Genomic DNA, 15,207 nt, shown 5'->3' with positions numbered 1-15,207 from the left:
ATGTCATGTCATGTCGTGTGTTGTGTTGTTTTGTCTTGACTTGTTTTGTCTTGTCATGTCATGTCTTGTCTTGTCTTGTCTTGTTTTGTCTTGTCATGTCTTGTCTTGTCTTGTCTTGTCTTGTCTTGTGTTGTCTTGTCTTGTCTTGTCTTGTCTTGTCTTGTCGTGTCTTGTCTTGTCTAGTCTTGTCTTGTCTTGTCTTGTCTTGTCTTGTGTTGCTTTGTCTTGTCTTGTCATGTCGTGTGTTGTGTTGTTTTGTCTTGTCTTGTTGTGTATTGTCATGTCTTTTATTGTCTTGTCTTGCCTTGTCATGTCATGTAATGTCATGTCGTGTCGTGTGTTGTGTTGTTTTGTATTGTCTTGTCTTCTCCTTGTCTTGTCTAGTCTTGTCTTGTCTTGTCTTGTCTTGTCTTGTCTTGTCTTGTCTTGTCTTGTCTTGTCTTGTCATGTCGTGTGTTGTGTTGTTTTGTCTTGTCTTGTTGTGTATTGTCATGTCTTTTATTGTCTTGTCTTGTCTTGTTTTGTCATGTAATGTCATGTTGTGTGTTGTGTTGTTTTGTCTTGTCTTGTCTTGTCTTGTCTTGTCTTGTGTTGCTTTGTCTTGTCTTGTCATGTCATGTGTTGCGTTGTGTTGTTTTGTCTTGTCTTGTCATGTCATGTCATGTCGTGTCTTGTGGTGCTTTGTCTTGTCTTGTCATGTGTTGTGTTGTTTTGTCTTGTCTTGTTGTGTATTGTCATGTCTTATATTGTCTTGTCTTGTCTTGTCTTGTCATGTCATGTCATGTCATGTCGTGTGTTGTGTTGTTTTTTCTTGTCATGTCATGTCTTGTCTTGTCTTGTCTTGTCTTGTCATGTCTTGTCAGGTCATGTCTTGTCTTGTCTTGTCTTGTCTTGTCTTGTCTTGTCTTGTCTTGTCTTGTCTTGTCTTGTCTTGTCTTGTCTTGTCTTGTCTTGTCTTGTCTTGTCTTGTCTTGTCTTGTCTTGTCTTGTCTTGTTTTGTCTTGTCTTGTCTTGTCTTGTTTTGTCTTGTCTTGTCTTGTTTTGTCTTGTCATGTCTTGTCTTGTCTTGTCTTGTCTTGTTTTGTCTTGTCATGTCTTGTCTTGACTTGTCTTGTCTTGTCTTGTCTTGTCTTGTCTTGTCTTGTCTTGTCTTGTCTTGTCTTGTCTTGTCTTGTCTTGTCTTGTCTTGTTTTGTCTTGTCTTGTCTTGTCTTGTTTTGTCTTGTCTTGTCTTGTCTTGTTTTGTCTTGTCATGTCTTGTCTTGTCTTGTCATGTAATGTCATGTCGTGTGTTGTGTTGTTTTGTCTTGTCTTGTCTTCTCCTTGTCTTGTCTTGTCGTGTGTTGTGTTGTTTTGTCTTGTCTTGTCTTATATTGTCTTGTCTTGTCTTGTGATGTCATGTCGTGTGTTGTGTTGTTTTGTCTTGTCTTGTTTTGTCTTGTCCTGTCTTGTCTTGTCATGTCATGTCATGTGTTGTGTTGTGTTGTTTTGTCTTGTCTTGTCTTGTCTTGTCTTGTCTTGTCTTGTCTTGCCTTATCTTGCCTTGTCTTGTCTTGTCTTGTCTTGTCTTGTCTTGTCTTGCCTTATCTTGCCTTGTCTTGTCTTGTCTGGTCTGGTCTTGTCTTGTCTTGTCTTGTCTTGTCTTGTTTTATGTTGTCTTGTCTTGTCTTGTCATGTAATGTCATGTCGTGTCGTGTGTTGTGTTGTTTTGTATTGTCTTGTCTTCTCCTTGTCTTGTCTAGTCTTGTCTTGTCTTGTCTTGTCTTGTCTTGTCTTGTCTTGTCTTGTCATGTCGTGTGTTGTGTTGTTTTGTCTTGTCTTGTTGTGTATTGTCATGTCTTTTATTGTCTTGTCTTGTCTTGTTTTGTCATGTAATGTCATGTCGTGTGTTGTGTTGTTTTGTCTTGTCTTGTCTTCTCCTTGTCTTGTCTAGTCTTGTCTTGTCTTGTCTTGTCTTGTCTTGTCTTGTCATGTCTTATATTGTCTTGTCTTGTCTTGTCATGTCGTGTGTTGTGTTGTTTTGTCTTGTCTTGTTGTGTATTGTCATGTCTTATATTGTCTTGTCTTGTCTTGTCTTGTCATGTCATGTCATGTCATGTCGTGTGTTGTGTTGTTTTGTCTTGTCTTGTCTTGTCTTGTCTTGTCTTGTCTTGTCTTGTCTTGTCTTGTCTTGTCTTGTCTTGTCTTGTCTTGTCTTGTCTCGTCTTGTCTTGTCTTGTCTTGTCTTGTCTTGTCTTGTCTTGTCATGTCTTATATTGTCTTGTCTTGTCTTGTCATGTCGTGTGTTGTGTTGTTTTGTCTTGTCTTGTTGTGTATTGTCATGTCTTATATTGTCTTGTCTTGTCTTGTCATGTCATGTCAAGTCATGTCGTGTGTTGTGTTGTTTTGTCTTGTCTTGTCTTCTCCTTGTCTTGTCTAGTCTTGTCGTGTCTTGTCTTGTCTTGTGTTGCTTTGTCTTGTCTTGTCATGTCATGTGTTGCGTTGTGTTGTTTTGTCTTGTCTTGTCTTGTCTTGTCTTGTCTTGTCCTGTCCTGTCTTGTCTTGTCTTGGCATGTCATGCCATGTCATGTCATGTCGTGTGTTGTCTTGTCTTGTCTTGTCTTGTCTTGCCATGTCTTATATTGTCTTGTCTTGTCTTGTCATGTCGTGTGTTGTGTTGTTTTGTCTTGTCTTGTTGTGTATTGTCATGTCTTATATTGTCTTGTCTTGTCTTCTCATGTCATGTCATGTCATGTCGTGTGTTGTGTTGTTTTGTCTTGTCTTGTCTTCTCCTTGTCTTGTCTAGTCTTGTCTTGTCTTGTCTTGTCTTGTCTTGTCTTGTGTTGCTTTGTCTTGTCTTGTCATGTCATGTCTTGCGTTGTGTTGTTTTGTCTTGTCTTGTCTTGTCTTGTCCTGTCCTGTCCTGTCTTGTCTTGTCTTGGCATGTCATGTCATGTCATGTCGTGTGTTGTGTTGTCTTGTCTTGTTTTGTCATGTCTTATCTTGTCTTGTCATGTCATGTCTTTTCTTGTCTTGTCTTGTCTTGTCTTGTCTTGTCATGTCTTGTCTTGTCTTGTCATGTCTTGCCTTGTCTTGTCATGTCTTATATTGTGTTGTCTTGTTTTGTCTTGTCTTGTCTTGTTTTGTCTTGTGTTGCTTTGTCTTGTCTTGTCATGTCGTGTGTTGTGTTGTCTTGTCTTGTCTAGTCTTGTCTTGTCTTGTCTTGTCTTGTCTTGTGTTGCTTTGTCTTGTCTTGTCATGTCGTGTGTTGTATTGTTTTGTCTTGTCTTGTTGTGTATTGTCATGTCTTTTATTGTCTTGTCTTGTCTTGTCTTGTCATGTCATGTAATGTCATGTCGTGTCGTTTGTTGTGTTGTTTTGTATTGTCTTGTCTTCTCCTTGTCTTGTCTAGTCTTGTCTTGTCTTGTCTTGTCATGTCGTGTGTTGTGTTGTTTTGTCTTGTCTTGTTGTGTATTGTCATGTCTTTTATTGTCTTGTCTTGTCTTGTTTTGTCATGTAATGTCATGTCGTGTGTTGTGTTGTTTTGTCTTGTCTTGTCTTGTCTTGTCTTGTCTTGTATTGCTTTGTCTTGTCTTGTCATGTCATGTGTTGCGTTGTGTTGTTTTGTCTTGTCTTGTCATGTCATGTCATGTCGTGTCTTGTGTTGCTTTGTCTTGTCTTGTCATGTCGTGTGTTGTGTTGTTTTGTCTTGTCTTGTTGTGTATTGTCATGTCTTATATTGTCTTGTCTTGTCTTGTCTTGTCATGTCATGTCATGTCATGTCGTGTGTTGTGTTGTTTTTTCTTGTCATGTCATGTCTTGTCTTGTCTTGTCTTGTCATGTCTTGTCATGTCATGTCTTGTCTTGTCTTGTCTTGTCTTGTCTTGTCTTGTCTTGTCTTGTCTTGTCTTGTCTTGTCTTGTCTTGTCTTGTCTTGTCTTGTCTTGTCTTGTCTTGTCTTGTCTTGTCTTGTCTTGTCTTGTCTTGTCTTGTCTTGTCTTGTCTTGTCTTGTCTTGTCTTGTCTTGTCTTGTCTTGTCTTGTCTTGTCTTGTCTTGTCTTGTCTTGTCTTGTCTTGTCTTGTCTTGTCTTGTCTTGTCTTGTCTTGTCTTGTCTTGTCTTGTTTTGTCTTGTCTTGTCTTGTTTTGTCTTGTCTTGTCTTGTTTTGTCTTGTCATGTCTTGTCTTGTCTTGTCTTGTCTTGTCTTGTTTTGTCTTGTCATGTCTTGTCTTGACTTGTCTTGTCTTGTCTTGTCTTGTCTTGTCTTGTCTTGTCTTGTCTTGTCTTGTCTTGTCTTGTCTTGTCTTGTCTTGTCTTGTCTTGTCTTGTCTTGTCTTGTCTTGTCTTGTCTTGTCTTGTCTTGTCTTGTCTTGTCTTGTCTTGTCTTGTCTTGTCTTGTCTTGTCTTGTCTTGTCTTGTCTTGTCTTGTCTTGTCTTGTCTTGTCTTGTCTTGTCTTGTCTTGTCTTGTCTTGTCTTGTCTTGTCTTGTCTTGTCTTGTCTTGTCTTGTCTTGTCTTGTCTTGTCTTGTCTTGTCTTGTCTTGTCTTGTCTTGTCTTGTCTTGTCTTGTCTTGTCTTGTCTTGTCTTGTCTTGTCTTGTCTTGTCTTGTCTTGTCTTGTCTTGTCTTGTCTTGTCTTGTCTTGTCTTGTTTTGTCTTGTCTTGTCTTGTCTTGTTTTATGTTGTCTTGTCTTGTCTTGTCATGTACTGTCATGTCGTGTGTTGTGTTGTTTTGTCTTGTCTTGTCTTCTCCTTGTCTTGTCTTGTCATGTCGTGTGTTGTGTTGTTTTGTCTTGTCTTGTCTTATATTGTCTTGTCTTGTCTTGTGATGTCATGTCGTGTGTTGTGTTGTTTTGTCTTGTCTTGTTTTGTCTTGTCCTGTCTTGTCTTGTCATGTCATGTCATGTGTTGTGTTGTGTTGTCTTGTCTTGTCTTGTCTTGTCTTGTCTTGTCTTGTCTTGTCTTGTCTTGTCTTGTCTTGTCTTGTCTTGTCTTGTCTTGTCTTGTCTTGTCTTGTCTTGTCTTGTCTTGTCTTGTCTTGTCTTGTCTTGTCTTGTCTTGCCTTATCTTGCCTTGTCTTGTCTTGTCTGGTCTGGTCTTGTCTTGTCTTGTCTTGTCTTGTCTTGTCTTGTCTTGTCTTGTCTTGTCTTGTCTTGTCTTGTCTTGTCTTGTCTTGTCTTGTTTTCTCATGTAATGTCATGTCGTGTGTTGTGTTGTTTTGTCTTGTCTTGTGTTGTTTTGTCGTGTCATGTCTTGTCTTGTCTTGTCCTGACCAGTCGTGTGTTGTGTTGTTTTGTCTTGTCTTGTCATGTCATGTCATGTCGTGTCTTGTGTTGCTTTGTCTTGTCTTGTCTTGTCTTGTCATGTCGTGTGTTGTGTTGTTTTGTCTTGTCTTGTTGTGTATTGTCATGTCTTATATTGTCTTGTCTTGTCTTGTCTTGTCTTGTCATGTCATGTCATGTCGTGTCTTGTCTTGTGTTGTCTTGTCTTGTCTTGTCTTGTCTTGTCTTGTCTTGTCTTCTCCTTGTCTTGTCTAGTCTTGTCTTGTCTTGTCTTGTCTTGTCTTGTCTTGTCTTGTCTTGTCATGTCGTGTGTTGTGTTGTTTTGTCTTGTCTTGTTGTGTATTGTCTTGTCTTGTCTTGTCTTGTCTTGTCTTGTCTTGTCTTGTCTTGTCTTGTCTTGTCTTGTCTTGTCTTGTCTTGTCTTGTCTTGTCTTGTCTTGTCTTGTCTTGTCTTGTCTTGTCTTGTCTTGTCTTGTCTTGTCTTGTCTTGTCTTGTCTTGTCTTGTCTTGTGTTGCTTTGTCTTGTCTTGTCTTGTCTTGTCTTGTCTTGTCTTGTGTTGCTTTGTCTTGTCGTGTGTTGTGTTGTTTTGTCTTGTCTTGTCTTCTCCTTGTCTTGTCTAGTCTTGTCTTGTCTTGTCTTGTCTTGTCTTGTCTTGTCTTGTCTTGTCTTGTCTTGTCTTGTCTTGTCTTGTCTTGTCTTGTCTTGTCTTGTCTTGTCTTGTCTTGTCTTGTCTTGTCTTGTCTTGTCATGTCTTATATTGTCTTGTCTTGTCTTGTCATGTCGTGTGTTGTGTTGTTTTGTCTTGTCTTGTTGTGTATTGTCATGTCTTATATTGTCTTGTCTTGTCTTGCCATGTCATGTCAAGTCATGTCGTGTGTTGTGTTGTTTTGTCTTGTCTTGTCTTCTCCTTGTCTTGTCTAGTCTTGTCGTGTCTTGTCTTGTCTTGTGTTGCTTTGTCTTGTCTTGTCATGTCATGTGTTGCGTTGTGTTGTTTTGTCTTGTCTTGTCTTGTCTTGTCTTGTCCTGTCCTGTCCTGTCTTGTCTTGTCTTGGCATGTCATGCCATGTCATGTCATGTCGTGTGTTGTGTTGTCTTGTCTTGTCTTGTCTTGTCATGTCGTGTGTTGTGTTGTTTTGTCTTGTCTTGTTGTGTATTGTCATGTCTTATATTGTCTTGTCTTGTCTTCTCATGTCATGTCATGTCATGTCGTGTGTTGTGTTGTTTTGTCTTGTCTTGTCTTCTCCTTGTCTTGTCTAGTCTTGTCTTGTCTTGTCTTGTCTTGTCTTGTCTTGTGTTGCTTTGTCTTGTCTTGTCATGTCATGTGTTGCGTTGTGTTGTTTTGTCTTGTCTTGTCTTGTCTTGTCTAGTCTTGTCTTGTCTTGTCTTGTCTTGTCTTGTCTTGTCTTGTCTTGTCTTGTCTTGTCTTGTCTTGTCTTGTCTTGTCTTGTCTTGTCTTGTCATGTCGTGTGTTGTGTTGTTTTGTCTTGTCTTGTTGTGTATTGTCATGTCTTATATTGTCTTGTCTTGTCTTCTCATGTCATGTCATGTCATGTCGTGTGTTGTGTTGTTTTGTCTTGTCTTGTCTTCTCCTTGTCTTGTCTAGTCTTGTCTTGTCTTGTCTTGTCTTGTCTTGTCTTGTGTTGCTTTGTCTTGTCTTGTCATGTCATGTCTTGCGTTGTGTTGTTTTGTCTTGTCTTGTCTTGTCTTGTCCTGTCCTGTCCTGTCTTGTCTTGGCATGTCATGTCATGTCATGTCGTGTGTTGTGTTGTCTTGTCTTGTTTTGTCATGTCTTATCTTGTCTTGTCATGTCATGTCTTGTCTTGTCTTGTCTTGTCTTGTCTTGTCTTGTCATGTCTTGTCTTGTCTTGTCATGTCTTGCCTTGTCTTGTCATGTCTTATATTGTGTTGTCTTGTTTTGTCTTGTCTTGTCTTGTTTTGTCTTGTGTTGCTTTGTCTTGTCTTGTCATGTCGTGTGTTGTGTTGTCTTGTCTTGTCTTGTTGTGTATTGTCATGTCTTTTATTGTCTTGTCTTGTCTTGTCATGTCATGTAATGTCATGTCGTGTCGTGTGTTGTGTTGTTTTGTATTGTCTTGTCTTCTCCTTGTCTTGTCTAGTCTTGTCTTGTCTTGTCTTGTCTTGTCTTGTCTTGTCTTGTCATGTCGTGTGTTGTGTTGTCTTGTCTTGTCTAGTCTTGTCTTGTCTTGTCTTGTCTTGTGTTGCTTTGTCTTGTCTTGTCATGTCGTGTGTTGTGTTGTTTTGTCTTGTCTTGTTGTGTATTGTCATGTCTTTTATTGTCTTGTCTTGTCTTGTCATGTCATGTAATGTCATGTCGTGTCGTGTGTTGTGTTGTTTTGTATTGTCTTGTCTTCTCCTTGTCTTGTCTAGTCTTGTCTTGTCTTGTCTTGTCTTGTCTTGTCTTGTCTTGTCATGTCGTGTGTTGTGTTGTTTTGTCTTGTCTTGTTGTGTATTGTCATGTCTTTTATTGTCTTGTCTTGTCTTGTTTTGTCATGTAATGTCATGTCGTGTGTTGTGTTGTTTTGTCTTGTCTTGTCTTGTCTTGTCTTGTCTTGTCTTGTCTTGTATTGCTTTGTCTTGTCTTGTCATGTCATGTGTTGCGTTGTGTTGTTTTGTCTTGTCTTGTCATGTCATGTCATGTCGTGTCTTGTGTTGCTTTGTCTTGTCTTGTCATGTCGTGTGTTGTGTTGTTTTGTCTTGTCTTGTTGTGTATTGTCATGTCTTATATTGTCTTGTCTTGTCTTGTCTTGTCATGTCATGTCATGTCATGTCGTGTGTTGTGTTGTTTTTTCTTGTCATGTCATGTCTTGTCTTGTCTTGTCTTGTCTTGTCTTGTCATGTCTTGTCATGTCTTGTCTTGTCTTGTCTTGTCTTGTCTTGTCTTGTCTTGTCTTGTCTTGTCTTGTCTTGTCTTGTCTTGTCTTGTCTTGTCTTGTCTTGTCTTGTCTTGTCTTGTCTTGTCTTGTCTTGTCTTGTCTTGTCTTGTCTTGTCTTGTCTTGTCTTGTCTTGTCTTGTTTTGTCTTGTCTTGTCTTGTCTTGTCTTGTTTTGTCTTGTCTTGTCTTGTCTTGTTTTGTCTTGTCATGTCTTGTCTTGTCTTGTCTTGTCTTGTCTTGTTTTGTCTTGTCATGTCTTGTCTTGACTTGTCTTGTCTTGTCTTGTCTTGTCTTGTCTTGTCTTGTCTTGTCTTGTCTTGTCTTGTCTTGTCTTGTCTTGTCTTGTCTTGTCTTGTCTTGTCTTGTCTTGTCTTGTCTTGTCTTGTCTTGTCTTGTCTTGTCTTGTCTTGTCTTGTCTTGTCTTGTCTTGTCTTGTCTTGTCTTGTCTTGTCTTGTCTTGTCTTGTCTTGTCTTGTCTTGTCTTGTCTTGTCTTGTCTTGTCTTGTCTTGTCTTGTTTTGTCTTGTCTTGTCTTGTCTTGTTTTATGTTGTCTTGTCTTGTCTTGTCATGTAATGTCATGTCGTGTCATGTCGTGTGTTGTGTTGTTTTGTCTTGTCTTGTCTTCTCCTTGTCTTGTCTTGTCATGTCGTGTGTTGTGTTGTTTTGTCTTGTCTTGTCTTATATTGTCTTGTCTTGTCTTGTGATGTCATGTCGTGTGTTGTGTTGTTTTGTCTTGTCTTGTTTTGTCTTGTCCTGTCTTGTCTTGTCATGTCATGTCATGTGTTGTGTTGTGTTGTTTTGTCTTGTCTTGTCTTGTCTTGTCTTGTCTTGTCTTGTCTTGTCTTGTCTTGTCTTGTCTTGTCTTGTCTTGTCTTGTCTTGCCTTATCTTGCCTTGTCTTGTCTTGTCTGGTCTGGTCTTGTCTTGTCTTGCCTTGTCTTGTCATGTCTTGTCTTGTCTTGTCTTGTCTTGTCTTGTCATGTCGTGTGTTGTGTTGTTTTGTCTTGTCTTGTTGTGTATTGTCATGTCTTTTATTGTCTTGTCTTGTCTTGTCATGTCATGTAATGTCATGTCGTGTCGTGTGTTGTGTTGTTTTGTATTGTCTTGTCTTCTCCTTGTCTTGTCTAGTCTTGTCTTGTCTTGTCTTGTCTTGTCTTGTCTTGTCTTGTCTTGTCTTGTCTTGTCTTGTCATGTCGTGTGTTGTGTTGTTTTGTCTTGTCTTGTTGTGTATTGTCATGTCTTTTATATTCTTGTCTTGTCTTGTTTTGTCATGTAATGTCATGTCGTGTGTTGTGTTGTTTTGTCTTGTCTTGTCTTCTCCTTGTCTTGTCTAGTCTTGTCTTGTCTTGTCTTGTCTTGTCTTGTCTTGTCATGTCTTATATTGTCTTGTCTTGTCTTGTCATGTCGTGTGTTGTGTTGTTTTGTCTTGTCTTGTTGTGTATTGTCATGTCTTATATTGTCTTGTCTTGTCTTGTCTTGTCATGTCATGTCATGTCGTGTGTTGTGTTGTTTTGTCTTGTCTTGTCTTCTAATTGTCTTGTCTAGTCTTGTCTTGTCTTGTCTTGTCTTGTCTTGTCTTGTCTTGTCTTGTCTTGTCTTGTCTTGTCTTGTCTTGTCTTGTCTTGTCTTGTCTTGTCTTGTCTTGTCTTGTCTTGTCTTGTCTTGTCTTGTCTTGTCTTGTCTTGTCTTGTCTTGTCTTGTCTTGTCTTGTCTTGTCTTGTCTTGTCTTGTCTTGTCTTGTCTTGTCTTGTCTTGTCTTGTCTTGTCTTGTCTTGTCTTGTCTTGTCATGTCTTATATTGTCTTGTCTTGTCTTGTCATGTCGTGTGTTGCGTTGTTTTGTCTTGTCTTGTTGTGTATTGTCATGTCTTATATTGTCTTGTCTTGTCTTGTCATGTCATGTCAAGTCATGTCGTGTGTTGTGTTGTTTTGTCTTGTCTTGTCTTCTCCTTGTCTTGTCTAGTCTTGTCTTGTCTTGTCTTGTCTTGTGTTGCTTTGTCTTGTCTTGTCATGTCATGTGTTGCGTTGTGTTGTTTTGTCTTGTCTTGTCTTGTCTTGTCCTGTCCTGTCCTGTCTTGTCTTGTCTTGGCATGTCATGCCATGTCATGTCATGTCGTGTGTTGTGTTGTCTTGTCTTGTCTTGTCTTGTCTTGTCTTGTCATGTCTTATATTGTCTTGTCTTGTCTTGTCATGTCGTGTGTTGTGTTGTTTTGTCTTGTCTTGTTGTGTATTGTCATGTCTTATATTGTCTTGTCTTGTCTTGTCATGTCATGTCATGTCATGTCGTGTGTTGTGTTGTTTTGTCTTGTCTTGTCTTCTCCTTGTCTTGTCTAGTCTTGTCTTGTCTTGTCTTGTCTTGTCTTGTCTTGTGTTGCTTTGTCTTGTCTTGTCATGTCATGTCTTGCGTTGTGTTGTTTTGTCTTGTCTTGTCTTGTCTTGTCCTGTCCTGTCCTGTCTTGTCTTGTCTTGGCATGTCATGTCATGTCATGTCGTGTGTTGTGTTGTCTTGTCTTGTTTTGTCATGTCTTATCTTGTCTTGTCATGTCATGTCTTGTCTTGTCTTGTCTTGTCTTGTCTTGTCTTGTCATGTCTTGTCTTGTCTTGTCATGTCTTGCCTTGTCTTGTCATGTCTTATATTGTGTTGTCTTGTTTTGTCTTGTCTTGTCTTGTTTTGTCTTGTGTTGCTTTGTCTTGTCTTGTCATGTCGTGTGTTGTGTTGTTTTGTCTTGTCTTGTTGTGTATTGTCATGTCTTTTATTGTCTTGTCTTGTCTTGTCATGTCATGTAATGTCATGTCGTGTGTTATGTTGTTTTGTCTTGTCTTGTCTTCTCCTTGTCTTGTCTAGTCTTGTCTTGTCTTGTCTTGTCTTGTCTTGTCTTGTCTTGTCTTGTCTTGTCATGTCTTATATTGTCTTGTCTTGTCTTGTCATGTCGTGTGTTGTGTTGTTTTGTCTTGTCTTGTTGTGTATTGTAATGTCTTATATTGTCTTGTCTTGTCTTGTCATGTCATGTCATGTCATGTCGTGTGTTGTGTTGTTTTGTCTTGTCTTGTCTTCTCCTTGTCTTGTCTAGTCTTGTCTTGTCTTGTCTTGTCTTGTCTTGTCTTGTCAATTCATGTGTTGCGTTGTGTTGTTTTGTCTTGTCTTGTCATGTCATATCATGTCGTGTCTTGTGTTGCTTTGTCTTGTCTTGTCATGTCGTGTGTTGTGTTGTTTTGTCTTGTCATGTCTTATATTGTCTTGTCTTGTGATGTCATGTCGTGTGTTGTGTTGTTTTGTCTTGTATTGTCTTGTCTTGTCTTGTCTTGTCTTGTCTTGTTTTGTCTTCTCTTGTCTTGTCTTGTCTTGTCTTGTCTTGTCATGTCATGTCATGTCATACGTGTGTTGTGTTGTTTTGTCTTGTCTTATTTTGTCTTGTCATGTCTTATCTTGTCTCGTCTTGTCTTGTCTTGTATTGTCTTGTCTTTTCTTGTCTTGTCTTGTCTTGTCTTGTCTTGTCGTGTCTTGTCTTGTCTTGTCTTGTCTTGTCCTGTCCTGTCCTGTCTTGTCTTGTCATGTCATGTCATGTCATGTCATGTCGTGTGTTGTGTTGTCTTGTATTGTTTTGTCATGTCTTATCTTGTCTTGTCTTGTCATGTCATGTCATGTGTTGTGTTGTGTTGTTTTGTCTTGTCTTGTCTTGTCTTGTCATGTGATGTCATGTGTTGTGTTGTGTTGTTTTGTCTTGTCTTGTCTTGTCATGTCTTATATTGTCTTGTCTTGTCTTGTGTTGTGATGTCATGTCGTGTGTTGTGTTGTTTTGTCTTGTCTTGTCTTGTCTTGTCTCGTCTTGTCTTGTCTGGTCTTCTCCTGTCCTGACGTGTGTTGTGTTGTTTTGTCTTGTCTTGTTTTGTCTTGTCTAGCTTTGTCTTTTCATGTCTTATCTTGTCTTGTCTTGTCTTGTCCTGTCCTGTCGTGTGTTGTGTTGTTTTGTCTTGTCTTGTGTTGTTTTGTCGTGTCATGTCTTGTCATGTCATGTCATGTCATGTCGTGTGTTGTGTTGTTTTGTCTTGTCTTGTCTTCTCCTTGTCTTGTCTAGTCTTGTCTTGTCTTGTCTTGTCTTGTCTTGTCTTGTCTTGTGTTGCTTTGTCTTGTCTTGTCAATTCATGTGTTGCGTTGTGTTGTTTTGTCTTGTCTTGTCATGTCATGTCATGTCGTGTCTTGTGTTGCTTTGTCTTGTCTTGTCATGTCGTGTGTTGTGTTGTTTTGTCTTGTCATGTCTTATATTGTCTTGTCTTGTGATGTCATGTCGTGTGTTGTGTTGTTTTGTCTTGTATTGTCTTGTCTTGTCTTGTCTTGTCTTGTTTTGTCTTCTCTTGTCTTGTCTTGTCTTGTCTTGTCTTGTCTTGTCATGTCATGTCATGTCATACGTGTGTTGTGTTGTTTTGTCTTGTCTTATTTTGTCTTGTCATGTCTTATCTTGTCTCGTCTTGTCTTGTCTTGTATTGTCTTGTCTTTTCTTGTCTTGTCTTGTCTTGTCTTGTCTTGTCGTGTCTTGTCTTGTCTTGTCTTGTCTTGTCCTGTCCTGTCCTGTCTTGTCTTGTCATGTCATGTCATGTCATGTCATGTCGTGTGTTGTGTTGTCTTGTATTGTTTTGTCATGTCTTATCTTGTCTTGTCTTGTCATGTCATGTCATGTGTTGTGTTGTGTTGTTTTGTCTTGTCTTGTCTTGTCATGTGATGTCATGTGTTGTGTTGTGTTGTTTTGTCTTGTCTTGTCTTGTCATGTCTTATATTGTCTTGTCTTGTCTTGTGTTGTGATGTCATGTCGTGTGTTGTGTTGTTTTGTCTTGTCTTGTCTTGTCTTGTCCTGTCCTGTCCTGTCCTGTCCTGTCTTGTCTTGTCTTGTCTTGTCTTGTCTCGTCTTGTCTTGTCTGGTCTTCTCCTGTCCTGACGTGTGTTGTGTTGTTTTGTCTTGTCTTGTTTTGTCTTGTCTTGCTTTTTCTTGTCATGTCTTATCTTGTCTTGTCTTGTCTTGTCCTGTCCTGTCGTGTGTTGTGTTGTTTTGTCTTGTCTTGTGTTGATTTGTCGTGTCATGTCTTGTCTTGTCTTGTCCTGTCCTGTCGTGTGTTGTGTTGTTTTGTCTTGTCTTGTCTTGTCATGTCATGTCATGTCGTGTCTTGTGTTGCTTTGTCTTGTCTTGTCTTGTCTTGTCTTGTCTTGTCTTGTCATGTCGTGTGTTGTGTTGTTTTGTCTTGTCTTGTTTTGTCTTGTCTTGTCTTGTTTTGTCTTGTCTTGTCTTGTCTTGTCGTGTGATGCCATGTCATACGTGTGTTGTGTTGTTTTGTCTTGTCTTATTTTGTCTTGTCATGTCTTATCTTGTCTTGTCTTGTCTTGTCTTGTCATGTCGTGTGTTGTGTTGTTTTGTCTTGTCTTGTATTGTCTTGTCTTGTCTTGTTTTGTCTTGTCTTGTCTTGTCTTGTCATGTCATGTCATGCCATGTCATACGTGTGTTGTGTTGTTTTGTCTTGTCTTGTCCTGTCCTGTCGTGTGTTGTGTAGTTTTGTCTTGTCTTGTGTTGTTTTGTCGTGTCATGTCTTGTCTTGTCTTGTCCTGTCCTGTCGTGTGTTGTGTTGTTTTGTCTTGTCTTGTCTTGTCATGTCATGTCATGTCGTGTCTTGTGTTGCTTTGTCTTGTCTTGTCTTGTCATGTCTTGTCTTGTCTTGTCTTGTATTGTCTTGTCTTGTCTTGTTTTGTCTTGTCTTGTCTTGTCTTGTCATGTCATGCCATGCCATACGTGTGTTGTGTTGTTTTGTCTTGTCTTATTTTGTCTTGTCATGTCTTATCTTGTCTTGTCTTGTCTTGTCTTCTATTGTCTTGTCTTTTCTTGTCTTGTCTTGTCTTGTCTTGTCTTGTCTTGTCTTGTCTTGTCTTGTCTTGTCTTGTCTTGTCTTGTCTTGTCTTGTCTTGTCTTGTCTTGTCTTGTCTTGTCTTGTCCTGTCCTGTCTTGTCTTGTCTTGGCATGTCATGCCATGTCATGTCGTGTGTTGTGTTGTCTTGTCTTGTTTTGTCGTGTCTTATCTTGTCTTGTCATGTCATGTCTTGTCTTGTCTTGTCTTGTCTTGTCTTGTCTTGTCTTGTCATGTCTTATCTTGTCTTGTCTTGTCTTGTCTTGTCTTGTCTTGTCTTGTCTTGTCTTGTCTAGTCTTGTCTTGTCTTGTCTTGTCTTGTCTTGTCTTGTCTTGTCTTGTCATGTCATGTCGTATGTTGCGTTGTTTTGTCTTGTGTTGCTTTGTCTTGTCTTGTCTTGTCATGTCGTGTGTTGTGTTGTTTTGTCTTGTCTTGTTGTGAATTGTCATGTCTTATATTGTCTTGTCTTGTCTTGTCATGTCATGTCGTGTCGTGTGTTGTGTTGTCTTGTCTTGTTTTGTCTTGTCATGTCATGTCTTGTCTTGTCTTGTCTTGTTTTGTCTTGTCTTGTCTTGTCTTGTCTTGTCTTGTCTTGTCTTGTCTTGTCTTGTCTTGTCTTGTCTTGTCTTGTCTTGTCTTGTCTTGTCTTGTCTTGTCTTGTCTTGTCTTGTCTTGTCTTGTCTTGTCTTGTCTTGTCTTGTCTTGTCTTGTCTTGTCTTGTCTTGTCTTGTCTTGTCTTGTCTTGTCTTGTCTTGTCTTGTCTTGTCTTGTCTTGTCTTGTCTTGTCTTGTCTTGTCTTGTCTTGTCTTGTCTTGTCTTGTCTTGTCTTGTCTTGTCTTGTCTTGTCTTGTCTTGTCTTGTCTTGTCTTGTCTTGTCTTGTCTTGTCTTGTCTTGTCTTGTCTTGTCTTGTCTTGTCTTGTCTTGTCTTGTCTTGTCTTGTCTTGTCTTGTCTTGTCTTGTCTTGTCTTGTCTTGTCTTGCCTTGTCTTGCCTTGTCTTGTCTTGTCTTGTCTTGTCTTGTCTTGTGATGTCATGTCGTGTGTTGTGTTGTTTTGTCTTGTCTTGTTTTGTCTTGTCCTGTCTTGTCTCGTCATGTCATGTCATGTGTTGTGTTGTGTTGTTTTGTCTTGTCTTGTCTTGTCTTGTCTTGTCTTGTCTTGTCTTGTCTTGTCTTG

This window comes from Zeugodacus cucurbitae, chromosome X, assembly GCF_028554725.1.
Source record: "Zeugodacus cucurbitae isolate PBARC_wt_2022May chromosome X, idZeuCucr1.2, whole genome shotgun sequence".
NCBI classification, from domain to species: domain Eukaryota; kingdom Metazoa; phylum Arthropoda; class Insecta; order Diptera; family Tephritidae; genus Zeugodacus; species Zeugodacus cucurbitae.
Note: the sequence above shows the minus strand (reverse complement) of the source record.